Genomic DNA, 9358 nt, shown 5'->3' with positions numbered 1-9358 from the left:
AAGAAGGTTGTGACTTCCAGGCGTTTCCAGAAGGCAGAGGTGGTGTGTGATTACCATGGCGAGGTCATCACAAAGACAACTGCAGAAGCCCTAATGGCACATATGGCAGAGGGAAAAATGAGACGTCTTTTCTTTTTTGACGGACCTGCACAAAAAATGTGCATTGATGCTTGTGAAGAACATTGCGCCTGCCACCAGGATAAGGAGACGATCGGAAGGCGAATAAATTCCTCTAAGAAAAAAGACAACATCAGGGCTGTCAGACAGTCATTCATAATCAACGGACAGCCCGTCATGAGAATTCTGTTTATAGCGAAGAGGGACATTGCTGAGGGAGAAGAGCTCCTCTTTGATTACAGAGTTTCGAGGAAATCATTTCAGGGTGAAGCACAGGCTCTAGAGTGGTTGGATAACTAACCAGTTCCAGAAAATACTTTGTAAGTATGTTGAACATATTTTCTTTCAGCTATAAAAGATAGTGTCTTCTTTAACTTGAAATCCATCTCAGTATTGCTTGTGTCATTGTTTTGAAGATGACATGTCTCATTCTCCAACAGCTAGGGCACCAGGAGGGGATAAGAGAGTAGAAAAGTAGATAGATGAAGCTCAGAAGAGCATAGAGGCTGATTAGCCATCCCTCACAAATATTCCAAAGACAAAACACTATGAGACATCTGCCCAGCTCTTGTTCTTATTGAAAGTTTTGGAATGAAGAGGTCTAATTGTCACCACTTTTGAAAAACTTTTGACTTTATCTGAATGTTTCAAAAGAGCGATCACTCCACTTAAAACACTTAAAAGTTTTCCAATTAGTTCATGATCAGTGGAGCAATGCAAATAATCTTTTTCAGTGTAAGACATCTGCTTTTGGGTCAGTTGAAATTGAACAAACTCTCAAATCTTTTTGAGACGATGTGTTACACTAATTATTGATTTATGAATGTATTGTTTACAGACAAAGGAGATATTGATTGTCAGAAGACGGGTGATGGCCCAGCATTCCCAGAACAGACACTGGAGTTTCCAGCAGCATTAGATGGGCAGCCGCTTGGGAAGAGACATCAACTGAGACTGACTGGACTTCATGAATGACACCAAGAACAGAGCCTACAAGATGAGTCTAGATAACAATTCCTTAAACCTTTTAGTGAAGGTTTCTGAAAAGGCTAAGGACTACAGCAATTATTTTTGGACTACAGAGATATTTTAAAACCTCATTAAGAAGTGAGACATTTGATGAAAAGTGATTTATCTTTACAAGAATGTTTTAAAACTTTAATTACAGTTCAATAGATGCCGTAGACCGAATCTACAATGACTGCATTTTATTTTCATTTTAGCCATAACTTGTTGTAAATATTTTTATTGAAAAAAAAAATTAATTCAGAGCACCAAATCCAGTTGATTTTGGAATTGAGAGGCAATTATTAGCTATAGCGGTTTCAATTATTGTCGACTATTGGTCCTGGCCGGTTTCAATTATTAGCTATAGCGGTTCATATCTATGACTGAGCTGTGATTTCTGTTTAATAGAGACCTGTCTCTTACACAAAGGAGATTTTTCACTCTAACAGGTGTCACTTCCCAGCAAAGTCTATCACATTCCATAAGGATTTACTGCATTGGAGCAGATAAGCAGACTCAGTCCACTGCAGCTTTTAAAATATGACAGGTTTCTGAGAATTTCAAAGAAATAGAAAAGTGCAACAAATGGAGTTCTTGGAGTTGTTCTTTCATTGTGCCTGCCACTCATCTCCAGCCATGTTGTCAGTAGGACACATGAGAAACCACAAAGCAGCTGACTGAGGTCCAGGAGAACATGCAGACACAACAGAAGTGCATTGTAATGTTTCAGCAGCCTCTTGGGAAGAGATGGACTGAGACTGATTGCGCTTCATAAAAGACACAGTTTGATTTCACCCAGAACAGAGCCCACAAGTTGATATCATTCAGGAGGATTCTGACAAGAGGTAAGACTTCTATTTTACATTTAAACCCATGTTTAGCTGTGTTTTTTAAATTCAACTGAACCAATTTCTGTGTGTGATAATGTCCTTGAATTCTGACAACATCACACTAAATTACATGATAGTAAACAGCTAATGTTTCTAGAGATAAAGTTTCTGGGATGCTTCTCATTACTTTGCATTACCAGGGACAGTTTAATTCACCTTGTACAGTATTGACAGACCAAGATGCTGTTTATTTAACATTTTATAGAACTTTGTCTACTATGGCAACATGATGAGCTTGGTGAAACTTGGAAAAATACTGCTTGGCCACTTATCTTAAGATAAAGATAGGATAAAGGTTTATCTTTTGCACCTACCTGCCCCCCGGGGAAGGTCAATGCTTTCTAAGTTAATGTTTCCTTACAGTAGACTGTACCTTATCTTCTAAGGTAATGTATATTGACCCAAATCAGTTTTGGAATCCAATCTACTGACGAGATGGAGCACATCCTTTTTTGGATACAGATTCATTGCAATAATGTAAATGCAAATGAATATAGATGAGCATGTATGTTTGTTCATATACAGTGGCAGGAGCAGTTTCTCATTGCAGTGAATTTTCAGGGCCAATTCATCTCTCCATCTTATACTGAATATGAAAGGTAGCTGTGTCTATATGGACTCCTCACTAGTTGGAATTTGTATATATTCCAGTGTTCCCTCAGCCAGTCCTTCTGTTGTAATTCAATTTATCTTATAAAATTCCTTCCCCACTTCTAGGACCAGCAGTTTTTGAACTCCACAATGGCTCCTATTGGAAAGTTTGTGACTGAGACCAAGTAAGAGTTCACTTTTTATATTAAGCCATTGTTTCGTTTGGAGCAATGAGCAATTCTGATATAAATACAATAAAATCATTATGCTCAAACTATGAGAGAGAAAATTAAGGATAATTTAAGAAATCAGTCTTAGCTTGTTTCTATACACAAATTATATTATTTATTTTCAAAGGAAACCTGCAAGGATTTCCCTGGTGTGTAAGATGTGCCTGAATACTTTTGATCAGCTTCCTGCTCACTTGAAGAGGGCGTGTATGAAGCACACCACGGCAGAGGAGATCAGGATGGCCTCTCAACAGGCGAGGAAAGACATGATAAATCACCTGAAGAACAGGGTCATCGTGGATTACAACAGAATAGAGATCATGTCTGGTGAGGCAAACAGGACAGTGGTTGTAAGACTGCTGGAGTTCTTGGGCGTTTTTGTACGTGGGAAGCCTGAAGACACATTGGCACGGTGAGATATTTTTAATTTGTAAGGCTTCTGTAGTTTCTTTTTGAAATCATTGTTACAACATATTATGTAAAGCATGTTGAAAAGAATCTACCTGTATTCCAGCGGCCCTGAGCAAGAGGCCACTGTCCAGGAGGAAGAGATGCCAGAGGCTGCTCCAGAAATTGAAGCAGAAGCGGATAAGGAAGGGGAAGATGTGAGCTCCAAAGAACTCTATCAGCAGTAAGACTTTTTATTTTTCAGATGTATCTATTTTTTACTAAAATTCTAATTTGTCTTATAGGTATAAAATGTTTAAACCGGTGTTTTATATTCTTACAGGCCCCCAGTAGTTAAAAAGTATCAGCAGGCTCTCCTGAAGAGAGTGGCCCAAGCTGGACTCTATAGAAAGCACTCCCTGGATGCTCCTCCTGGCTGGATTCAAACAGTACTTTACCAAGGATCTGGGAGTGGCAAATTGTTCTCAGGAGGTATTTATTTTTTAAAGGCATTTAAAATTAAGCAGTGGTATCTCCATTGTACATGTTTTTATTCCTTAGCTTTCACCCATGTGAAATGATGTCAGCCATAAACATCATTGTGAGGAAACACTGGGAAAAAAGTCATGCAGGAATAGGGGGATGAAAACAGGGGGGCGTGTCCATGCAGTGCTGGTGATCCGGGGAAGTGTGGCCGAGGCAAACAATCCAAAGAATAAGTCCGAGGGAGAATCCAAAAAAAAGCATAGGTCCATGGCCATGTAATCTATCCAAAAACCAGGGATTAAAAACACGTGCCGGGTCGGGACCAGCAGGGGGAACAGGAACAGGAGCAGGAAGCTAAAAACACAACAGAGCCAGGCACAACCAGGACTGGGCTCGCACGATGCGGAGATCAGGTGCAGAGCCTCCAGTGAAGTGAGCGCCTGGCTTTTAGAGGTGAACTGAAACAGGGTAGGAACAAGGAACAGATGCGGTGAATGAGGCAAATGAGGAAGGGCTGGAGCGCCCTTAAGAGTAGGCGTTTGCGATCCTCATACAGGTTGGCATATTTATTTTATTTTCTTGCTATTACAGGTTGAGGAATGGATGTAAAGAAAGACTGTTGTTTCACCAAGTGGACAAAAAATGGTCATAATTGGTGTGAAAGAGCACAAAACTGCATCACAGCAATTGGCGTCCTTTGCATTGAATGAAGAAGAGGAACATGTAAGTTGATGGCTACACTGAAATACCCCTTCAGGGTTGTGGTAGAACTGGAACCTTCCTGTTAAGCGGTGGGTGCAAAGCAGAGTAAAACACATAATGTGACACCAGTCCATCACAAGACACACACACTTAAACCACAGGTAATTTTCATAGAAGCCAATTAAAATACATGTTAATATAGAAAAAAAGACCTCCCTGTATAGCTACAATCATTTGCAATATCTAAGAATATTTGGAATGTACCATAATTGCATTTTGTTTTCCATCAGATGTTTCATGTGTACTTCACACAACTGCACTCTACTGCCAAGGACAGCAGCTGTGGACAGGAGGAAGAGAAGTTTTTCATTTCATCTGCTGGAGATCCTATTTACAATCCTACCAACGACTTGAGAAGACTGCATAAGAAGTAAGCAGAATAATATTATTATAATATTATATATAATAATAATATTATATTATATATTAAATATATATAATTAATATAAACTGATGGAAAAAGAAATGCAACACCTCCACACTCTGCCCCCAGCCTGCAGCATGCCAATGGCTCCCTTCCTTTTTTCTGGTGACATTCGAGGCATTATGGAATGCACAGACAACTGACTAGGTGTGGCCTTTTCCTTGCTGTGACCTAAGCTTTGAATTAAGTCTTTTTAAAAGGTGACCTGTTTCTGACAATGTTTCACCTGGACCTCATTGTAGTGCACCTAATAAGCTTTTGCGTGATTGCCAAGTTGCAATGCCTCACTGTACTAGCTGTATTGCTGGTCAGACAAATTGACAACTTTTTGTGAAAGTACATAAGCTATAACTATAGCAACTAAAGTATTATTATTCCGGAAAATGTTGTATTTCTTTTGACCATCAGCATCTTTTTTTTTTGGTGAGTTGGAAATGATCACATATGCTTGCTTGTTTATTTTGTAGGTACTGCTTGCCATTCATTACTAGCCAGGTTGCCAGGAGGGCATTTGAGACGACCGCAATAAATGTAACAGATGCACAGAAGAGCATTGTTGCGGATTATTTAGCACATTCCAATTCTACGGCAGAGAAACCTTATAGAATGCTGACACATGCCAACATCTGCTCAGCAATCGAAGTGATTGAAGGCTTTGCAGAAGAAGGATCGCAGTAAGTGTCACTGTGATCTCAAAATGAGTAAACAAAATCAGTATCTCACAAAACTACAATTACTTATTTTTTTAACTTCAGGTCAAGCTCAGGGGAGAAAACATCAGACTCTGAACAACAATGCACACCACTTGTGGAGTAAGTTGGAATCTAATATTCCCTTTTCATTCATTTTTTACATTGTGTTACAAAGACCTGTGATATTTTATTTAAATACTTACAACAGATCAAGGTCAAGATCCACTATGGCAGCTGCAGGATTTACTTCTCCGAAGTTGGATGATTCTACAGCCTTCCAACAACTGATACAAGTGTTTCCGGTGACATTAGATGGACAGCTTCCCAAAAAGAAGAAGCGTGTTAGCCTGACTGGAAGTCATGACCGTCACTGTTATGACAGGTGGAGAACAGAGCAGAGGAAGATGAGACAGCAGAATATTACTGGTAAATGTACAAATCAATTATTTTCACCAACAAACACTTAATGTAAGTTTAGAATATATTCTGAGAATGTATATTGTCATTTTCTTTCCAGACCATTACGCTAGACAGTTACCAACAGAAAGACAGGTAACCTGCTATATTCAAAAGATGGGATGGTCAGCCAATGCATCAACAGCATCTGACGTTCTTGAGAAGTGGAAGACAAACTTGGAACTGCCACCAAATGATAATGAATTTAAAAAGTTGGTAAAGCGTCAAAGCTGGAAAGGCCTGCACATCGTTGTCGATCCTGTGAAAGGGAAGAAGGTAGTGACTTCCAGACGTTTCCAGAAGGGAGAGGTTGTGTGTGATTTTCATGGTGAGGTCATCACAAAGACAGCTGCAGAAGCCCTAATGGAACAGATGCCAGAAGGAGAAATGAGATGTTTATCTTTTTTGATGGACCTGTACAAAAAATGTGCATTGATGCTTGTGGTGAACACTGCACCTGTCATCCAGATAAGGAGACGATCGGAAGGCAGATACATTTCTCTAAGAAAAAGGACAACATCAGACCTGTATTAGAGACATTCATAATCAACGAACAGCCCATCCTGACAATTCTGTTTTTGGCAAAGAGGGATATTGCTGAAAGAGAAGTGTTGATTTCAGTGTTTCAAGGAAATCATTTTTAGGAGAAGAACAGGCTCTGGAGTTGTTGGATCACTAAGCATTTAAAACAATACTTATGTGAACTATTTTTGAAATTTGTTGACACTATCTGAACAGCACAGCATTCCCAGAATGGACAATGGAGTTTTCAGCAGCATTAGACGGGCAGCCTCTTGGAAAGAGAGATGGAATGAGACCGACTGGACTTCATTAATAACACCGTTCTTATTGAAAGAGGACAGAAAGATAAGTCTGGATAATAATTCTTACTCTGATTTTTGATAATCATATCGATAAGCTTCTTTTGAAACTGCCCAACATTACCAAACAGAATAATTTTTCGGCAGGACACCATTTGTGCATCGAAAGCACTGGAGAGGTATATATGACAGCCTATTTTCTGCCACTGAAAAACTAATTGCTTCATTTCAGTTCATCCTTAGGCAAGCAGAAGAATAAGAAGTTTGATGGAATTAGATGGAATTCCTCTTGGGAAGAAAGATAACAGAGACTGACTGGACTTCAAGAACAGCACCTTTCTGATTAGTCTAGGGAACAATTGCTTTATTTTCTTAATTCAAATTTCTGAAAAGTTTAAGGACAACAGCAATGAACATTGTTAATGAGTTAGAGGTTAGATAAACCTGTATTTCCAGTGGTTTGTCATTTCAACAATGTTTTAAAATTGAATTTCTATACAGTGGACACCCTTGACATAACACAAAATGAAACCATTTCATTTTCATTTTGGAGCTAAAATGCTGGGAACATTTTTTCAGTAAACTGTTAAAAGCATATTATGGTCTGAAAGCCAAGATATTATTTGTGACCACATTAATTAATTACTTTTTAAACTGTAAAGTAATAATCTGCTAACATGGCTAGTTTCTATCACTGAGCTGGGATTTCTATTTACGACAGAGATCAGTTTCTTAAACAAAATAAAATTGTCTCCATCCTGGAAAATCAGTCACGAATTTGAATAGGGCTTATGGCATTTGATCAGTTTCACAGCCTAATTCTACTGTATTTGTTTTTTAATGATTCACAATTGTGAATATTAGAAATTTTAATGCACAGAGTTGCTTAGGCTTTTATTTTTTAATTTTGTTTTCAACACAATCATAATGATTATGCATATGTTATTTTTTGTAGTTGTCACCTGTCATTCACTACCAGAAAAGATGCAAAGATGTACATGAAGAGGTGTGATGACCAGGACGACAGTGCTGCTCAGGACGAAATCACAAATTTTCACCTGCCTAACACCTTTGGAAGAAGAAATCAATAATACAGAAAAACCTCCAAACTATTTTTCTAATTGTATAATGTTAGCATACCCAGAGGGGTTGGGCAGCCAGTTGATCTTGGACCCCTAGAGGTTTTTGGTTCCTCTCCTCAGTTATCTTCTGGCTTTTACTCTTTCTATATTGTAACATCATGTATCATCACCCAGCTATGTTAAGTGCCTCAGGTCAACCTTGTTATGAAAGATGTTATATAAAAATCAATTGAATTTAACAATACTAGTTGTGAATGCTGTCATATTTTATTGCCATAATTTATAAAAAAAAAATAATAAAAATTATTATGCAATTAGCTTTTTCAAACTTTTTGATTTTCTATGTAATTTCAATACAACTTCTTATTGTGACCATCATGAACAATGACTGCTTCTTGTTTTGGGATTACAATACATTTTTATTTTTGATCTCATAACTAAAAAATGTATGAAACAAACTGTAAGATTGCAATGTATTAAAATTGGCCCCTCATTGTTCTGTGATTCTTACCGATTGTGCAGACCACAGCAGGTCAAAGGAATTCACAGATAACTCTACTCTGAGAATTTGGTAAATTTAGTGAAGAGAAAAATCAGTTGTATCATTAATTTCTTAATAATTTTACAGCTGACTTTCAAAGTGAAAAGTTTGTGAAATTCAACCGAGTATGGATAAGTGTTTTAGCTAGGAATAATTGAATAGGACTCCGGTTCTATTTTGTGGGTTTCTGGAACTGGGGCCATGATTAAGAGGGACGGCCGGGGGCATTCGTATTGCGCCGCTAGAGGTGAAATTCTTGGACCGGCGCAAGACAGACGAAAGCGAAAGCATTTGCCAAGAATGTTTTCATTAATCAAGAACGAAAGTCGGAGGTTCGAAGACGATCAGATACCGTCGTAGGTCCGACCATAAACAATGCCGACTCGCAATCCGGCTGCGTTATTCCCATGACCCGCCGGGCAGTGTCCGGGAAACCAAAGTCTTTGGGTTCCGGGGGGAGTATGGTTGCAAAGCTGAAACTTAAAGGAATTGACGGAAGGGCACCACCAGGAGTGGAGCCTGCGGCTTAATTTGACTCAACACGGGAAACCTCACCCGGCCCGGACACGGAAAGGATTGACAGATTGATAGCTCTTTCTCGATTCTGTGGGTGGTGGTGCATGGCCGTTCTTAGTTGGTGGAGTGATTTGTCTGGTTAATTCCGATAACGAACAAGACTCCAGCATTCTAACTAGTTACGCGGCCCCGTGCGTTTGGATTCCAACTTCTTGAATTAAGAATACGTGGTTTTTAAACCTAGAATCCCAATCAACACTGATGCTGCATTTAAAACCATTGTTAATGGACATTAAATGAAAGCTCTGGGTCTCTGCTTTCACATGTATTGGATTTTGAGCTTGTAGTATGCACC

The 9358-nt window shown here is 38.8% G+C and overlaps 1 long non-coding RNA gene across 3 annotated transcripts; it reads left to right on the top strand.

Annotated features, from left to right (window-relative positions):
• Positions 1-1748: 1748 nt before the first annotated feature.
• On the top strand, positions 1749-8215 carry LOC138225617 (uncharacterized). Of its 3 annotated transcripts, XR_011184076.1 has the most exons (11): positions 1749-1970; positions 2733-2791; positions 2964-3248; positions 3351-3467; positions 3567-4432; positions 4702-4841; positions 5363-5569; positions 5651-5707; positions 5796-6013; positions 6782-7043; positions 7820-8215. It is a non-coding gene; the product is annotated as an uncharacterized lncRNA (long non-coding RNA). The 3 variants fall into 3 exon arrangements; XR_011184077.1 differs by lacking the exon at positions 6782-7043; XR_011184075.1 differs by lacking the exons at positions 6782-7043; positions 7820-8215 and adding an exon at positions 6105-6762.
• Positions 8216-9358: the final 1143 nt, after the last annotated feature.

The sequence above is a fragment of the Lepisosteus oculatus genome, assembly GCF_040954835.1.
Source record: "Lepisosteus oculatus isolate fLepOcu1 chromosome 22 unlocalized genomic scaffold, fLepOcu1.hap2 SUPER_22_unloc_1, whole genome shotgun sequence".
Classification (NCBI taxonomy): domain Eukaryota; kingdom Metazoa; phylum Chordata; class Actinopteri; order Semionotiformes; family Lepisosteidae; genus Lepisosteus; species Lepisosteus oculatus.
Note: the sequence above shows the minus strand (reverse complement) of the source record. Positions and strands in the feature narration are given on the sequence as shown.